The sequence below is a fragment of the Choloepus didactylus genome, chromosome 1, assembly GCF_015220235.1.
Source record: "Choloepus didactylus isolate mChoDid1 chromosome 1, mChoDid1.pri, whole genome shotgun sequence".
Classification (NCBI taxonomy): Eukaryota; Metazoa; Chordata; class Mammalia; order Pilosa; family Megalonychidae; genus Choloepus; species Choloepus didactylus.
In genome coordinates, this window is record NC_051307.1 from 132864550 (window position 1) to 132884543 (window position 19994).

The 19994-nt window shown below is 38.2% G+C and overlaps 1 long non-coding RNA gene across 1 annotated transcript in view; it reads right to left on the reverse strand.

Annotated features, from left to right (window-relative positions):
• Positions 1-247: 247 nt before the first annotated feature.
• Positions 248-19994, reverse strand: part of LOC119527322 — a 29953-nt gene continuing 10206 nt past the window's right edge. Inside the window, exon 3 of the long non-coding RNA XR_005215368.1 lies at positions 248-452. This is a non-coding gene — a long non-coding RNA (uncharacterized LOC119527322). The remainder of the gene's footprint in view (positions 453-19994) is intronic.

The following is a 19994-nucleotide window of genomic DNA, read 5'->3' on the forward strand; positions in this document are numbered from 1 at the left end:
ACCGCCATGAGGATGAGTCAAGAAGTCAGTTGCACACATAGCTCTGGAATTCAGGGGTGAGGTCTGAGCGGGAGATAAAAGTGGGGCTGTGTCCTACACGAGTCTGGACGCAACTGTTCATGCAATAAATGTAGAGAAGGGGTACAAAGATTGAGCCCTCCAGCACTTCAACTCTTTTAGTTTCCTAGGTTGCTTAAGCAAATACCATGAAATAGACTGATTAAACAATGGGAATTTATTAGCTTACGGTTTTGAGGCTAAAAGAAACTCCAAAGCAAGGCATCATCAAGGCAATGCTTTCTCGCAAAGACTGTGGAGTTCTGGTGCTTGTTGCCAGTGGTCCTTGGGTTCTTCATCACATGGCAAAGCACATGGCAGTGTCTCCTGTTCTCTCCCTTCTTTTCTGGGTTCTGTTTCAGCTTCTTGTTTTCTCTGTGTGTCTGAATTTCACTCTGTTTACAAAGGAATCCAGTAATAGGATCAAGACTCATCCTGATTGAGGTGGGCTACACTTTCACTGAAGTCACCTCATCAAAAGATCCTACCTACAATGAGTTCACACCCACAAGAATAGATTAAATTTAAGAACATGTTTTTCTGGGATATATAGCTTCAAACCACCATACCAATAATCTGGAAGCTATGGCTTACAGAGTGCCCAGGTTCACAGAGCAAAATGGAAGCTTGGAGATGAGAGACAACAGGTAAATTACCAACACATCATGCAATAATACAGCCATTAAAAAGAATGAGTTGGCACTGTATCATTTAATTTGGAGGGATTTCCAGGATGTAGAGCTAAGTGCAAAGAGCAATGTGCAGAAAAATGTATTTAATATTATTCCATTTATAAAAAATAAATTATGTGTGTATGTGTGCATCTGTGTGTACGTATATAAGTATGGGAGAAAGCAGAAAGATAAAGAATATGTACTAGGTTGTTAACTTTGGTCACCAGAAAGAGAACATAGGAGAGAATGGAGGGGGAAGCAAGACAGAAATTGATATAATTTAAAAGTAATAATTTTCTATAATTTTTAAAAGTTGTTCATGATTTTAAAAACCAATGTATGATATTTTGGTAGAGACTGCAATGTAATGCTAACGTACTCATTTCCCAGTTCATAGGAATGACAACTGCTGACACCTCATGGCTGACCCCTTCTCCAGGAAGCTATCCCAACCATGGTCATATCTGTTTCCTCAGAGAGAACAGTGCAGGATCCAATAACTAGTTGATGCGAAAGTGCAATGTCTCAGCCCTCTTATTTCAATTAGTGATAACTCTGAAGGACTACCTTGGATCCAGTTCTCCCTATCGAATCAGTTGTATTCTTTGTGGTGACCATCACAGTTTAATCTCTCCCTCAGCCCCATCTGGCTTTCCTTGCCTCTTTGTGGTATGTCCAGTTAAATTCCTACATACAAACTTCCTTATTAGTCTGTTTCATGGGAGACCCAACCTAAGGCACATGTGATTCTACTTGTGTCAAAGTAAGAACGCATATTTTTTTACTGTGTGTGTATTAATGTATAAACAAAGAAGTAAATGTATTACAGTCAACAAAACATTAATTTAGTTTCTTACAGTAAGGTGGAATTTCAGGTGACCTTTTCTTCATCCCTATACTTTTACTTATTTTTTCCATTGTTCCAATGATCATAGAGTATTCATACTACCAGAAAGCATATTTATTATAAAAGGTATACAGTAATCAATAGAATAATTTAAATCATAGTTATTAAAAATGGAGAAGTGACTGAAAAGAAAATGGGAAATTAATTCCTTACTTTTCATATCAGGAAGTCATAAGATACTATGTAAAAATGATTAATCACAAAATAGGGAATGAGCATTTTATTTTAGTGTTATTGAGATCATCTCTAGAAGAAGCAAAAACAGAAATGATTTAAAACATTTATTTCTGGGATGTGAGGCTAGGGGTATAAGGTATGAGTAAGAATGGTGTCTTTTGGTTTTTCTTTACTGTTTCAATTCTTTATTTTAATCAAGCATTTTTGTCTGATAATGATTTCTTAATTCCTTTGAGGAAAATAATACACATTAAAACAGACCAGAAATAAAATTTTTAAATTAAAATAGTGATATTAGAGGTAATTGAACCAGGTTATTCATATCTTTATTGCTGAACTGCCTATAGTAGTATTTTCCATTATTTAAATAAATACATGAAATTTAATAAATGAAATTTAAACCTACCACACATGGAAGCTTGGAAAAGTTACTTAACTTCTATAAACCATGTTTTCCTCATCTGGAATACAGCGGTACTAATAAATACCTCATGTGCGATGGTTAGAATTAAATGAAATCATGAATATACAAGGCCTAGTAGAATCGCTAACACAGAAGTGTTTGGTAAATGATAACTCAAACCAAGGCCCAACTTTCACTTTTCCTTACCAATCACAGTTACCCATGTAGAATTAACAGTAGGTGGTCATATGTACTAGTTAATACCTGTGGTCCCAGAGTAATTATTAAAAGCATCAGTTTCTCAGAAGTCTCAATCTAGTTATAAATTATATCATCACCCCACTCATCAATATTTACACTAATATAAGACAGAGTAAGAAACCAATACTTTTCAAGCTTATAAGGTACTTCTCGCAGCCTACTACTTAGCTAAGATGTGGTGACTGAAATTTGTTTATTATATGTAATATAAATTTCACGTATAAATCATATAATCATGGAAAATTCAATTCAACAGCATCTCTGAGCAATCAAAAATAAGAATATTATTATTAAAGTATAAGTTTTGTAGCAATACAAATAAATGATTTTGAATGCAAATGTACTGTTAACTTTAGAAAAAATTTAATTAAGTAGTCATGAATTTTTTTTCCTCTCAAAGAAGACCCTAGATCACCTTAAGTAGGAAAATACAGAATCACTAGGGAGACATAGTATCAACTTCAGTTATTCTTTGTCCTCCCCATCCTCCCTAAACATTCTGTTTCTTGGAAGCACATTGCAGGTTACTGAGATACAAAAATACAAAATTAACTTTTTCATTATGATGAAGCCTTATGTGAACACTATGATACTATCAATTGGTTCTTTTCTCATTTTAAATAGACAATCTCCTTTGAAAGATTTTATTATCAATTTCTTATTTTAAAAAAAGCAGGGTCATTATCTACTAGAATTACATTGATTGGTCAGAGAAAATTAGAGTTTCACCTGTGCATTTTAAAATGACCTACCTCTAAAGTCTAATCACCTCAGACAAAGATATTATGTTCCAACAAAGTTGTACTTAGCAGCACCTCTGCAATGCTAGCCTTAGTAATTAGGACTCAATCTTCCAGCCATTATGCACACAACTACCAGCGACCCAGAAAACTGCTGACATTGGAGGAACATAATGAATACATAATAAGCCATTCCCAATCTATCTCCTTTCAGAATCTGTGTGTCTCTTCTTCACACAGAACTCTCTTCTATTTAAATGAAAACATCAGATGCTGAAATACATACAGGAGGCCAAAATGGAATGAAATTATAGCTGGAGAATGACTCTAAAGGATCAATGCTATTTAATGGCTCTAGAATAAGACTTTGTAGTGTGAGCAGTATTAAAGGACCTCCACACCAATTTCACCCTCCCGAGTCACCTTTCCCTTAATCCTTAAAAGAACTCTTCGTAACCAAGCAAATCCTCTCATTGCCCTCAAACTGCTCATACTCAGTTCTGCCCCTAAACATTTACATCAGATGTTTCCTCCAACACAATTTACATACATCAACTCTGGACATCTGCTCATCTTTCCTGGTCTATCCCACCCACATCACAGGAGGATCTCCTCTGTCTCTATTTCTGGCAGAATCACCTATACTGTCCTATACTGTCTCAGGGCTTATGTGGCAACCTGTATGTGTTTTTAAAAGGTACAAAGTGGCCTGGACTGAGCAGCTTTTCATCAAACTCACTTCCTTTACAGCTGTACCTCATTTCCCAGGCTTCCTTACAATCAGATTTGGCCATGTGACCGAGTTGCAACTAATGAAATGTGAGTGGAAGTGATGTGTGCTATTTTGGTCTGGCCAATGAAAACCTCCCAAATGCAATTCTCTGTACTGTCTTTCCTCACCCCTCAATTTGAATCAGATAATTAGAGAAATCCTGAAAGGCAGGAATTGAAGATGGAGTCATCTGGTAGATAAGAGCTGTTTCCTAAACAAGAATGCCTACTTTGGACTGCTACATGAGTGCGATATAAACTCTTACTGTATTAATCCAGTGATATTTTGGGATACCCTGCATCAATAGTTGGTGTTACCCAAACTGATACAAAAATTGGTTTCAGAAGTTGTGGGCTATGACAGCAAAATTAGGCACCAAAGAAATTGATATTGGAACATTGAAAAGATAGAGAACTATGTTATACAAAGGCAAAATGTTTAATAAACCTGTCACCTGAGATAATTCAGAGCACAGATAATATGCCTACTAATAAATAAAGGCCACCCAAATGAGAAGAAGCAGAGGCTATTTATTCAGAGCTTGCTATAGCAAGGGGGTCAGCCACAAGCAGTTGGGTTGAGTGAGACTCAAAGGCAGGCAGAAAGTGGGAAAGCTTTCATTGGAGGTTCTTAGCATGGGGAAGCTGGAAGTCCAACTAACTAGAAGAGGGCATCCTATGTGATTGATTTGGAGGGCATATTTGGCTTTCTCTGAGTTGGCATCCTGATCAAGTCCTGCCTATTTTGGACTGATTGCTGCAGAGGCTGTGGTTTGGTTTTCACAGTGGTTGCTGCTAAGGCTGTGGGTCAGAGTTTTCTTTTTATATGTGGTCTAGTCATTGTTCATTTGTATATTCAGTCTCTCACTACTGAGCCTGTAGCTCTAGGAAAAGTGGTTGAGAAAAGGTAAATGTGTATTGTCATCTATTTTCTTTTTGCAAGATATAAAAACTAAGAGATAAGCTAAGGAAAGAACTATTTGTTTTAAAAGAAAAATGAAAGGGAAGAGATAACCCACAAATTTAGGGCCTGAAGGATTGGAAAATTAGAAAACCCAACTGCTTTTAGATCAAAAATAAAAGAATAAAAGACTGAAAATTATTTTGAAAATTATTTAAATGTTCATTAGGATTGCTCAGTTAAACAAAGTAGCTCAGTCATAAGCAATCAGATTGTCAGCCTTTCTTTCCCAGCAAGTCAATTATGTTTGAGATGGCCTAAAAGTAGTCCTATTAAACTGAGAAACTGAGGCATGGTGTATTGAAGTCCCTTCACAGAGACCATCAGGAAAACATATTGATCAAGATCTAGCAAAGATGAGTTTATTAAACTTACCTCAAAAAGAAAGAACACTTTCACTGAGTCTTAGTATCTCAAAAGCTAGAAATTAGGGGAGGCTATAATAATGATTTAGGGCCTGGGTTGAGTGATTTTCAGGCAAATTTTGCAAAGCAGGGATCTAGTTGGGAATGGGCAGATTATGACATAATAATAATTTGCAGGCACAATGAGGTGATGTCCTTGAAGCAGTCCTGATAAGCAGGCTGTTAGTCTTAATGAGCATATTATTCTTCTATTATCTTACATTCCAGGAAAAGGTATTTTCTGGAATAAGCTAACTACTCATTTTTGGTTCATCTCAGTAATATTTAAATGAGGCAGTAATATATGACTAATCTCATCATTGTTTAACTTAGAGACAAGAAATTATGTTCATAGGCCCTAGAAGGGATGATCTCAGTTTTAACATAGAAATAGGAAATTATTCCGGTTTCAGGTCTCAAACAAAAAATTTGGTCATTCTTTAGCCTAAAATGGAGTATAGACCATTTGTCATTTGTGGTCATGATCAATCCAAATCTGCGTTGCCATTTGATAAGACATGGTCATGTAATGAGTTTCTTTTTTAGATGATCATTTATTGGATCATTTGACAGAAAAGTAGCTATACAGCAGTATTTGTGGAAATAAAACATTTAAGCACTGCAACACAAGCAAATATTTGGAAAAAAGAGAAGAAACAGTGTTTATAACCCACTTCCAAGCCAAGAATATAGAGTACCCAAATGGAAGCAAGAGAACAGATTCAATTCCCAATGTGAAGAGCCTGCAGCACATAATTTATTTATTTGTTTGCCAGATGTTTTCAGAAATAATAAAGATCCTGGAAAAGTCTGTTGGTTAATGAAAAGAATATTATATCTAGGGCTGCTCTGTTTTGAATGCCCACCAGATCTGCTTCATGAACTTCTTAAGCAAGGAGGGCTTAATGGCCTTGTCAAAATCTCCTGCCAATATATAAAGCATAGCATCTGGAATACCTCCCTGCCCCCACTTTATGGGCACTGTAAAGCAAGAAGTGAGGAGACTACAGCATAGAAGAAAGAAGTCCAAAATTCCCTCTTAGTGGTTAAGAGGGGTGTCTCAAATTGCGATCCAACTTTTCCTTTAATTAAACTAATAAAGATGTCTTCTTGGTGTTTTGTTTTGTTTTGTTTCGTTTGAGAGGGAAAAAAAATGGTGTGTTGAGATAGACCCTGGGTGACATCAGGCACTATCCTGGATATCGGCATTAGATTACTGAAATAACAAGAAGCTCTCCAGTTTGCATGTAGTAGCCAATGGGCTTTGTCCGCACATAACCCATACCAGTCATTGAGAGTTATCCAATGTCCTGGTTTAAGCCAAAGTATCCTTGGGAGTTATCTAATTATTTTGTACATTTATAGTGTCACTCAGTAATAGCAAATTGGAGCCAAATGGTGAGATTGAAATTAGAAAGATCATCAGTTAGACCTATAGTAAAAGAACATGACATATTCAAGTAGTAACCTTTCTTGCAACTGTTTAAATGAGGCAGTTTCCACTGTCTACCACATAGTCTTAGTCACTTTCCAAATTCTGTTTCTGTGAAAGTTTTGTTACAAAGATCAACTATTACAAAGAGTCCCTAGATACTGTTTCAACAAAGACAGAAACCTCCCATCCTAGATGTGATGCAATAAGAACTTTAGACTTTTGGCTGTCTGGCCTGTTACAGTGTTTGTAATCTAAGAGTGCTTAGTAGTTGAGTGCAATCAACCAAGCTACTAGCTAATTCATTAGAAAGAACTGGCACTAATGGAACTGGGTTGTTCTGATTGTATTAAAAGATCACAAGAAAATTATAGCAAGGCTCCAGTATCATACTGAGGAGAGGCTAGGGATATAAAGACTTCTGTTAGGGACATGGGCTTTATAGATATCATGATTAAAGGGTAACAAATGTATGTTAGTAATCTAGAACCTTAAAGCAGCAGAGAGCATATAAAACAGCTCGGATAACTAAAGGTCAAGAGCACACAGATTAAAGCATGATAATCTGTAGCTTCTGTCAGCTGGATCTTGGTCCGTAGGTCTTGAGAAGAAGCTGTTAATTTCATGCAGTTGTCAACTCAATCCAAATGCCTTGGGTAGAAACAGTTCAATTTACTGCTCCTGTAGAATTGCTAAGAATCATCAGGTTAGGGTCTTTGGCCAGGAGAGCACTAAAATGAACTGAAAAGGATTTTTCTTAAATTGGTAGATATAAATCAAGGATTAAGTTTTACTTAAAGTTTTACTATGATGCTAATGGTTAACAGTGCTTGATAATGCCCATTTCATAGAGATTCAAGGATTGTCCAGCTTTTAAGTGTCTTCCAGAAGACTAAATTTCCACATTTGATGTTATACAAGGTTATTTAGGAAGATGTTGAAGAAAGGCTGCATATACCTGGTGATGATAAGACTGAATAAACGATGTGAGGCCCTTGCAGTATTTGGCCATATATGCTTGCCACAGAATTAAAGGCAATATTCCTAAATTCATGAATCAGTTTATTTATAACCCATAATAAGAAAGTCAATGAAACTGAGAAAGAATAATCTCATTATCATCAAAGACAATGGCAATACCTTAGGCCATGGAAGTTCAAAGGATTCTGAGAGTTTGAAAATTTTCATTTTAGACTTCCATTTGTCCTTCCCTCTTTCTCAAAGATTGGGGGATGTTAGGGACCGTAAAGTTTCTCAGTAAGTGGCAAGGTCTTGAAAATTTCTTAAAAGAGAGCCCCAGCAAAATGGGTGCCTCATTGCTGGAAAGATAGAGAACAAAAACCAAGCAAATTTTTTAGTACCATCACAGTTTAGCTTTCTGACTGTAAGAGCTCCAGTCAGTCCTGAGAATAAACCAAGGAAGACCAGACATAATTAAAACTTGTGGGTTAGATAAACAAAATGCATTTGAAGATTTTCAAAGATTTTGATTGGTGGATATAGCAAGATAAGGGTCTTGACAAGCAAACTGTAAAAAGTGGCTATTTTGGTTGTTTCACAATCTTATCTTTCCAGGGCCAGAATGTCCTGGAACAAGCAGCTGAGTAATTTTTGTCTGTTTTCAATATTGTTTAATATAGGAACAGAAAAGTATGCTTGGTCTAGGGAATATATACAACTGGCACAATAAATCATGTTGGTTTTGGTTTTTCAAGAGCAAGGAAGTAAAAGAAATAAAACAAATCAGAGGACTATGTCCAGGAAAGAGCTATGAGAATGGTTTTTGGCATTAGAACACACCAGAAACAAATAGATCAGAAGCTAACCAAGTTTTTAAGATAATTGTATTGCCAAAGAAACTCTGAGCCTGGATATATACATATATATATTTTATTGAGATTGTTCACATACCATACAACTATCCAAAGATCCAAAGTGTACAATCAATTGACCATGGTACCATCATACAGCTGTGCATCCATCACCCCAATTAATTTTTTTTCCAATTTTTAGAACATTTTCATTACTCCAGAAAAGAAATAAAGACAAAAAAAGGAAACTCAAATCCTCCCATACCCCTAACCACTCACCCTCCATTATCGATTCACGGTTTGGGTATAGTACATTTGTTACTGTTGATGAAAGAATGCTAAAATACTACTAGCTGTAGTATATAGTTTGCAATTCGTATATTTTTTTCCTATATGCCTCTCTATTATCAACTTCTATTTATAGTGTCATACATTTCTTCTACTTCGTGAGAGAGATTTCTAATATTTGTACGGTTAATCACAGGCATTGTCCACCACAAGATTCACTGTTTTATACATTCACATTTTTAACCTCCAACTTTCCTTCTGGTGACATACATGACTCTGAGCTTACACTTTCCACCACCTTCCCACAACTTTCAGCACTGTTAGTTATTCTCACAACATGCTACCATCACTTCTGTCCATTTCCAAACATTTAAGTTCATCCTAGTTGAACATTCTGTTCATAATAAGCAACCGCTCCACATTTTATAGCCTCATTCTATATCCTGGTAACTTATATTTCATGTCTATGAGTTTACATATTATAATTAGTTCATATCAATGATACTCTGCAATATTTGTATTTATGTGTCTGTCTAATTTCACTCAATATAGAGCCCTCAAGTTTTCTTCATCAACTCATTTTGTTAAGAAGGCTTTGTTACACACCATACATTCCATCCTAAGTAAACAATTGTTGGTTCCCTGTACAGTCATGTATTTATGTATTCAGCATCATCACTACTATCTATATAAGGACATGTCCATTTCTTTCACAAAGAAGGAGGAAGAGTCAAAGAAGGTAGAGAGACAAAAGAAAAAGAAAAAAGAAAGAGAGAGAGAGAAAAAAATGACAGCTAGAAAGCAACAAAAGCAAAGATAGCATTAACCTCAAGTAGAATAAAGAGTCAGACAACATCACCAATGCCATACCCTTCCCCTATTTGCCCCCTACCCCAACCGTATGCATTTAGCTTTGGCATATCGCCTTTGTTATATTAAAGGAAGCATAATAAAATGTTTCCATTAATTGTAGACTCTAGTTTGCATTGGTTGTATTTTTCCACTAATCCCACACTATTTTTAACACCTTGCAATGTTGATATTTGTTTTTTCTACTTCATGTAAAAACATATTTGCACCTTTTATTACAATCGTTGAGCACCCTAGGTTTCCCTGAGTTATACAGTCCCAATCTTTATCTTTCATCTTTTGTTCTGGTGTCCCACATGATTCTAACCTTCCTCTTTCAAATATACTCATAGTCATCTTTGTTCAGTGTACTTACATTGCTGTGCTACTATCTCCCAAAACTGTTTTCCAAACATCTCATGCCTATCTTTTCCTTTCTGTCTGCAGTGCTTCCTTTAGTGTTTCCTGTACGGCAGGTATCTTGTTCACAAACTCTGTCATTGTCTGTTTGTCAGAGAATATTTTAAGCTCTCCCTCATATTTGAAGGACAGCTTTGCCGGACATAGTATTCTTGGTTGGTGGTTTTTCTCTTTCAGTATCTTTTTTTTTTTTTTTTTTTTTTTAAATCATCATTTTATTGAGATATATTCACATACCACGCAGTCATACAAAAACAAATTGTACTTTCGATTGTTTACAGTACCATTACATAGTTGTACATTCATCACCTAAATCAATCCCTGACACCTTCATTAGCACACACACAAAAATAACAAGAATAATAATTAGTGTGAAAAAGAGCAATTGAAGTAAAAAAGAACACTGGGTACCTTTGTCTGTTTCTTTGCTTCCCCTACTTTTCTACACATCCATCCATAAACTAGACAAAGTGGAGTTTGGTCCTTATGGCATTCCCAATCCCACTGTCACCCCTCATAAGCTACATTTTTATACAACTGTCTTCGAGATTCATGGGTTCTGGGTTGTAGTTTAATAGTTTCAGGTATCCACCACCAGCTACCCCAATTCTTTAGAACCTAAAAAAGGTTGTCTAAAGTGTGCGTAAGAGTGCCCACCAGAGTGATCTCTCGGCTCGTTTCGGAATCTCTCTGCCACTGAAGCTTATTTCATTTCCTTTCACATCCCCCTTTTGGTCAAGAAGATGTTCTCCATCCCACGATGCCGGGTCTACATTCCTCCCCGGGAGTCATATTCCACGTTGCCAGGGAGATTCACTTCCCTGGGTGTCTGATCCCACGTAGGGGGGAGGGCAGTGATTTCACCTTTCAAGTTGGCTTAGCCAGAGAGAGAGGGCCACATCTGAGCAACAAAGAGGCATTCAGGAGGAGACTCTTAGGCACAAATACAGGGAGGCCTAGCCTCTCCTTTGCAGCAACTGTCTTCCCAAGGGTAAAACTTATGGTAGAGGGCTCAACCCATCAAACCACCAGTCCCCTATGTCTGTGGCCATGTCAGCAACCCTGGAGGTGGGGCAGGCAAATACCCCTGCATTCTCCACAGGCTCCCCAAGGGGGCACTACATCTTTTTTTTTTTTTTTTTTCCTTGTTTGTCTTTTTTCTTTTTTTTTTTTTTTTTTTAACTTTCCCTTCTTTTTTAAATCAACTGTATGAAAAAAAAGTTAAAAAGAAAACAAACATACAATAAAAGAACATTTCAAAGAGACCATAACAAGGGAGTAAGAAAAAGACAACTAACCTAAGATAACTGCTTAACTTCCAACATGTTCCTACTTTACCCCAAGAAAGTTACATAATATAGCAACATTTCAGTGAACTTGTTCCTACTACATCCATCAGAAATTAACAGACCATAGTCATTTCTGGGCATCCCCAGAACGTTAAATAGCTTATCTGTTCTTCTTTGATTATTGTTCCCCCTTCCTTAATTGCTCTCTACTGCTAGTTCCCCTACATTCTACCTTATAAACCATTTGTTTTACATTTTTCAAAGTTCACATTAGTGGTAGCATATAATATTTCTCTTTTTGTGCCTGGCTTATTTCGCTCAGCATTATGTCTTCAAGGTTCATCCATGTTGTCATATGTTTCCCCAGATCGTTCCTTCTTACTGCCGCGTAGTATTCCATCGTGTGTATATACCACATTTTATTTATCCACTCATCTGTTGAAGGACATTTGGGTTGTTTCCATCTCTTGGCAATTGTGAATAATGCTGCTATGAACATGGGCGTGCAGATATCTGTTCGTGTCACTGCTTTCCGATCTTCCGGGTATATACCGAGAAGTGCAATCGCTGGATCGAATGGTAGCTCTATATCTAGTTTTCTAAGGAACTGCCAGACTGACTTCCAGAGTGGCTGAACCATTATACAGTCCCACCAACAATGAATAAGAGTTCCAATTTCTCCACATCCCCTCCAGCATTTGTAGTTTCCTGTTTGTTTAATGGCAGCCATTCTAACCGGTGTTAGATGGTATCTCATTGTGGTCTTAATTTGCATCTCTCTAATAGCTAGTGAAGCTGAACATTTTTTCATGTGTTTCTTGGCCATTTGTATTTCCTCTTCAGAGAACTGTCTTTTCATATCTTTTGCCCATTTTATAATTGGGCTGTCTGTACTATTGTCATTGAGTTGTAGGATTTCTTTGTATATGCAAGATATCAGTCTTTTGTCAGATACATGGTTTCCAAAAATTTTTTCCCATTGAGTTGGCTGCCTCTTTACCTTTTTGAGAAATTCCTTTGAGGTGCAGAAACTTCTAAGCTTGAGGAGTTCCCATTTATCTATTTTCTCTTTTGTTGCTTGTGTTTTGGGTGTAAAGTCTAGGAAGTGGCCTCCTAATACAAGGTCTTGAAGATGTTTTCCTACATTATCTTCTAGGAGTTTTATGGTACTTTCTTTTATATTGAGATCTTTGGGCCATTTTGAATTAATTTTTGTGTAGGGGGGTGAGGTAGGGGTCCTCTTTCATTCTTTTGGATATGGATATCCAACTCTCCCAGCCCCATTTGTTGAAAAGACCATTATGGCTCAGTTCGGTGACTTTGGGGGCCTTATCAAAGATCAGTCGGCCATATATCTGAGGGTCTATCTCTGAATTCTCAATTCGATTCCATTGATCTATATGTCTATCTTTGTGCCAGTACCATGCTGTTTTGGCAACTGTGGCTTTATAATAAGCTTCAAAGTCAGGGAGTGTAAGTCCTCCCACTTCGTTTTTCTTTTTTAGAGTGTCTTTAGCAATTCGAGGCATCTTCCCTTTCCAAATAAATTTGATAACTAGCTTTTCCAAGTCTGCAAAGTAGGTTGTTGGAATTTTGATTGGGATTGCATTGAATCTGTAGATGAGTTTGGGTAGAATTGACATCTTAATGACATTTAGTCTTCCTATCCATGAACATGGAATATTTTTCCATCTTTTAAGGTCCCCTTCTATTTCTTTTAGTAGAGTTATGTAGTTTTCTTTGTATAGGTCTTTGACATCTTTCGTTAAGTTTATTCCTAGGTACTTGATTTTTTTAGTTGCTATTGAAAATGGTATCTTTTTCTTGAGTGTCTCTTCAGTTTGTTCATTTCTAGCATATAGAAACATTACTGACTTATGTGCATTAATCTTGTATCCTGCTACTTTGCTAAATTTGTTTATTAGCTCTAGTAGGTGTATCGTCGATTTCTCAGGGTTTTCTAGATATAAGATCATATCATCTGCAAACAATGACAGTTTTACTTCTTCTTTTCCAATTTGGATGCCTTTTATTTCTTTGTCTTGCCGGATTGCCCTGGCTAGCACTTCCAGCACAATGTTGAATAACAGTGGTGACAGCGGGCATCCTTGTCTTGTTCCTGATCTTAGAGGGAAGGCTTTCAGTCTCTCACCATTGAGTACTATGCTGGCTGTGGGTTTTTCATATATGCTCTTTATCATGTTGAGGAAGTTTCCTTCAATTCCTACCTTTTGAAGTGTTTTTATCAAAAAGGGATGTTGGATTTTGTCAAATGCTTTTTCAGCATCTATTGAGATGATCAATTGATTTTTCCCTTTCGAGTTTTTAATGTGTTGTAATACATTGATTGTTTTTCTTATGTTGAACCATCCTTGCATGCCTGGAATGAACCCCACTTGGTCATGGTGTATGATTTTTTTAATGTGTCTTTGGATTCGATTTGCAAGTATTTTGTTGAGGATTTTTGCATCTATATTCATTAGGGAGATTGGCCGGTAGTTTTCCTTTTTTGTAGCATCTTTGCCTGGTTTTGGTATTAGATTGATGTTAGCTTCATAAAATGAGTTAGGTAGTGTTCCATTTTTTTCAATGTTTTGAAAGAGTTTGAGTAAGATTGGTGTCAGTTCTTTCTGGAAAGTTTGGTAGAATTCCCCTGTGAAGCCATCTGGCCCTGGGCATTTATTTGTGGGAAGATTTTTGATGACTGATTGGATCTCTTTGCTTGTGATGGGTTGGTTGAGGTCTTCTATTTCTTCTCTGGTCAGTCTAGGTTGTTCATATGTTTCCAGGAAATTGTCCATTTCCTCTACATTATCCAGTTTGTTGCCATACAGTTGTTCATAATATCCTCTTATAATTTTTTTAATTTCTTCAGGATCTGCAGTTATGTTACCTTTTTCATTCATTATTTTGTTTATATGGGTCTTCTCTCTTTTGATTTTGTCAGTCTAGCTAGGGGCTTGTCAATCTTGTTGATCTTCTCAAAGAACCAACTTTTGGTGATATTTATCCTTTCTATTGTTTTTTTGTTCTCTATGTCATTTATTTCTGCTTTAATCCTTGTTATTTCTTTTCTTGTACTTGGTTTAGGATTGGTTTGCTGTTCATTTTCTAGCTTCTTCAGTTGATCCATTAGTTCTTTGATTTTGGCTCTTTCTTCCTTTTTAATATATGCGTTTAGTGCTATAAATTTCCCCCTTAGCACTGCTTTTGCTGCATCCCATAGGTTTTGGTATGTTGTGTTCTCATTTTCATTCGTCTCTATATATTTAGCAATTTCTCTTGCTATTTCTTCTTTAACCCACTGATTGTTTAGGAGTGTGTTGTTTAACCTCCAGGTATTTGTGAATTTTCTAAGTCTCTGATGGTTATTGACTTCTAATTGTATTCCATTGTGGTCAGAGAATGTGCTTTGAATAATTTCAATCTTTTTAAATTTATTGAGGTTTGTTTTATGTCCCAGCATATGATCTATTCTGGAGAAAGATCCGTGAGCACTAGAAAAGTATGTGTATCCTGGTGATTTGGGATGTAATGTCCTGTAGATGTCTGTTAAATCTAATTCATTTATCAGATTGTTTAGGTTTTCAATTTCCTTATTGGTCTTCTGTCTGGTTGATCTATCTATAGGAGAGAGTGATGTGTTGAAGTCTCCCACAATTATTGTGGAAACATCAATTGCTTCCTTTAGTTTTGCCAATGTTTCTCTCATGTATTTTGTGGCACCTTGATTGGGTGCGTAGACATTTACGATTGTTATTTCTTCTGGTTGAATTGCCCCTTTTATTAGTATGTAGTGGCCTTCTTTGTCTCTCAAAACATCCCTGCATTTGAAGTCTATTTTATCTGAGATTAATATTGCTACACCTGCTTTCTTTTGGCTGTAGCTTGCATGAAATATTTTTTTCCATCCTTTCACTTTCAGTTTCTTTGTGTCCCTGTGTCTAAGATGAGTCTCTTGTATGCAACATATTGATGGTTCATTTTTTTTGATCCATTCTGCGAATCTATATCTTTTAATTGGGGAGTTTAATCCATTTACATTCAACGTTAAAACCGTGAAGGCATTTCTTGAATCAGCCATCTTATCCTTTGGATTATGTTTGCCATATTTTTCCCTCTCTCTATTAATATCCTTATTGTACCCATACCGAATCTCTTTAGTACTGAACCTTTCTCCAGGTCTCTCTGTCCTGTCTTTGTTTCTCTGTCTGTAGGGCTCCCTTTAGTATCTCCAGTAGGGCAGGTCTCTTGTTAGCAAATTCTCTCAGCATTTCTTTGTCTGTGAAAAATTTAAGCTCTCCCTCAAATTTGAAGGAGAGCTTTGCTGGATAAAGTATTCTTGGCTGGAAATTCCTCTCACTCAGAATTTTAAATATATCGTGCCACTGCCTTCTTGCCTGCATGGTGGCTGCTGAGTAGTCACTACTTAGTCTTATGCTGTTTCCTTTGTATGTGGTGAATTGCTTTTCTCTTGCTGCTTTCAGAACTTGCTCCTTCTCTTCTATGTTTGACAGTGTGATCAGTATATGTCTCGGAGTGGGTTTTTTTGGATTTATTCTATTTGGAGTTCGCTGAGCATTTATGATTTGTGTATTTATGTTGTTTAGAAGATTTGGGAAGTTTTCCCCAACAATTTCTTTGAATACTCTTCCTAGACCTTTACCCTTTTCTTCCCCTTCTGGGACACCAATGAGTCTTATATTCGGACGTTTCATATTATCTATCATATCCCTGAGGTCCATTTCGAGTTTTTCAATTTTTTTCCCCATTCTTTCTTTTATGCTTTCATTTTCCATTCTGTCATCTTCCAGGTCACTGATTCGTTGTTCAACTTCCTCTAGTCTTGTACTATGAGTGTCCAGAATCTTTTTAATTTGGTCAACAGTTTCTTTAATTTCCATAAGATCATCCATTTTTTTATTTAGTCTTGCAATGTCTTCTTTATGCTCTTCTAGGGTCTTCTTGATTTCCTTCATATCCCGTACTAGGGTCTCATTGTTCATCTTTAGTTCTTTGAGTAGCTGCTCTAGGTGGTGTGTCTCTTCTGGTCTTTTGATTTGGGTGCTTGGGCTTGGGTTATCCATATCGTCTTGTTTTTTCATATGCTTTATAATTTTCTGTTGTTTTTGGCCTCGTGGCATTTGCTGAACTTGATAGGGTTCTTTTAGGGTTTGTAGACCAGTTGAAGTCCTTATCTCTGATTTATCAGATCTACAGCTTCGTGGAGTACACTTTCTCTAACTAACCAGCAGGTGGCGTCCACGAGCCACCTGTTCTCCACAAGCCAGATCTCCCCTGCTTAGCCTTTTTGGTGAGTGGGGGAGTGAGTCTTGTGGGGCCCAATTGGTGTACCAAGCTTGCGTGTGTAGTTGGTGTTGCCTGCCCTGTATGTGGGGCGTGTTTCTGGGCAGTCGGGGAGGGGGGGTGGCCCTAACAATCAAATCTCCCTGATGATCCTAGAGTTTTAAAGCTGCTGCAATAGTCTAATCCTTCAGTTCAGTCCTGCCACAGTTTGTCTCTGCCACTGACCCACAAGTCTTTGGTATTGGCGTATGGCTCCTGAGACTTGCAAGTGGGCCCCTCTTCCAGGCTGTGCACCCCGGGTCCTCTGTTGAGGGATGACTGTGCTATGTCACAGGTGAGTGCCGTCCCCCCAGGGCAGTTCTGGGCTGCTGGGCTGTGTTGGGAGGCTCCCAGTCTGCTCAAATGATGGCTGAATGGGGCTCTGTTAATTCACACTGCTCCCCCTTCCCAGCTCTGGGACATTCAGCTGAGATTGCAGGGAAGGCTAATGTCCCCGCCCAGTTTTGTGGTGTGTGCCTGTTATTTGAAGCACTTCCGTCACACTGGGTTGTCTGGGGCAGCTCTGGGCTATGGGGCTGGCGATGGGCAGGAGTGTTTCCTGTCCACCAGGATGGTGGCTGTGAGCGGACACCCCCCTTTTCTTGGGAAGTTGTGTTGTTTAGTGAATTTTCTCAGCCACTGGAATATTGCCTTTTGTCTCAGAGCTCTCTTAGTTCTGCTCTTGACTTGACGTGCCCAAATTTCAATTCTTTGAAGCTTTCTGTATTGAGCTTCTTAGAGTAATTGTTTTAGAAAAAGCAAAAAGGATTTAAAAAAAAAAAAAAAAAAAAAAAAAAAAAACGGCCCACCACAGAGATCTAATGGGTTATTGAAATGCTAATAGACAAAGCAACCAGGGCCATTAAGGAAAGGTGCACTGGGCAGAGAGATCAGCTTTGCTTCGGGATTTGCATATGCGCCTCAAGGCCTGATCTCCGCCCTTCCCCTTTCTGTGTTCACCAGAACTCGAAAAATCCTCTGCTTTTATTTTGGAGTTTTTCGTGTTGTTTTTTTTCTATGTCTGTCTCCTCTCTGCTGGGCTGGCTGCTGTCAGATTCTCTGGTGTCTGGTCTCAGTCTATCTATGGTTGGAGTTTGAATCAGTAGAATGAGTTTCCGATAAGAGCAGCCACTGCAATTCTCCCTTCTCCTTCCCGGAGCTGACAGCCCCTCCTCCCCCGGGACTGAGCCTGGCAGGGAGGGGCGCGGGTCCCCTGGCCGCAAAAACTTACAGATTTCGCTGATCTCAGCAGTTCCACGTCTTCATGAGTGTTGTATGAAGTATGCCCAAAGACAGATTGCTCTGTGGTGTCCAGTCCACGCAGTTCCTGGCTTTTTACCTACTTTCCTGGAGGAGTAACTAAAACATACAGCTCACCAGTCTGCCATCTTGCCCCGCCTCCTCTTTCAGTATCTTAAATATATCACCCCACTTCCTTCTTGCCTCCATGGTTTCTATTGAGAAATCCGCACATAGTCTTATCAAGCTTCCTTTGTATATCATGGATCGCTTTTCTCTTGCTGCTTTCAGGATTCTCTCTTTGACATTTGGTAATCTGATTATTAAGTGTCTTGGCTTAGGCCTATTCAGATCTATTCTGTTTGGGGTACGCTGTGCTTCTTGGATCTGTAATTTTGTGTCTTTCATAAGAGATGGGAAATTTCCATTGATTATTTCCTCTATTATTGCTTCTGTCCCTTTTCCCTTCTCTTCTCCTTCTGGGACACCAATGACACATACATTCTTGCTTTTCGTTTTGTCCTTAAGTTCCCAGAGGCACTGCTTGTAGTTTTCCATTCTTTTCTTTATCTGTTCTTTTGGTGTAGGCTTTCAGGTGCCTTGTTCTCCAGTTCCTGAGTATTTTCTTCTGCCTCTTGAGAACTGCTGTTACATGTTTCCATTTCCATTGTGTCTTTCACCTCTTGTGTTGTGCCTGTCATTTCCATAGATTCCGCTGGTTGGATTTTTGAACTTTCAATTTCTGCCTTATGTATGCCCAGTGTTTTCATTGTATGGTTCATCTCTTTTGCCATATCTTCCCTAAACTTTTTTAATTCATTTAGTATTAGTTGTTTAAATTCCTGTATCTCAGTTGAATTGTAAGTTTGTTCCTTTGACTGTGCCATAACTTTGTTTTTCTTAGTATAGGTTGTAGTTTTCTGTTGTCTAGGCATGGTTTCCTTGGTTACCCCAATCAGGTTTTCCCAGACCAAAATGGGCTCAGGTCCCAGAAGGAAGAACTATTCAATATACAGTTTCCCTGAGGGTGTGTCTTAGAAAATTGGTACACCCTGTGATGCTTCAAGTCACTGTGCTTTTCTGCCCAGCAGGTGGTGCCTGTCAGCCTGTAACTCCAGACTGGTGTAAGGAGGTGTGGCCCGTGGCTGTTTTCCCCCAGGCTGTGGGGTCTGGTTCTGAATAGAAGGCAGGTAGTAGAGCTGAGCCTCACCTCTTTCCTCTTAGGAAAGATAACCCCCCTAGGGAGAAGTCATTAGCATTTGAATTGTCTCTCTCTGCCTGTGCTATCTCCACCCCTATCTGGGTCAGAGTGCTGGGAACTGAAAATGGCTGAGGCTTTCTCCACTGAGTTGAAACAGGGACAGAAAGCCTCCTTCAGGGCCAGTCTGCGGCCACCCTCTGCCTCTCCAAGTTCAGTTGTCACCTAAAGCCTCTGTCTGCTTTTGGGGATTCATAGCTTGTATCAAGCTGTTCACGTTTGTTAATTAAAACCCCATTTGGAGCTCAGCTGAGGTGTATTCACTTGCTTGGAGAAAGCTGCTCTCTAGCACCACGAGGCTTTGCAGCTTGGGCCATGGGGGGAGGGCGCCTGGCTTGGATCCACAGTTTTTACTTACAGTTTTTATGCTGTGATTTTGGGCATTCCTCCCAATTCAGGTTGGTGCATGATGAGTGGACAGTCATGTTTGTCCCCCCACAGTTATTCCGGATTATTTACTAGTTGTTCCTGGTTGTTTATTAATTGTTCCAGGGGGACTAACTAGCTTCCACTCCTCTCTATGCTGCCATCTTAGAGCCTCTGAGCCTGGATTCTAAAATTCTTTGATTTCTTCAAGTCATAAAACACCCACACTCTCTAGTAACAGTAAAATTGCACCAGCATATAGTGGTTCTGAAATTGTGTAGCATAAAAAGAAGACATTCCCCAATTCCCACTTCTGGTGTGGTTATAGAAGATAATGGACA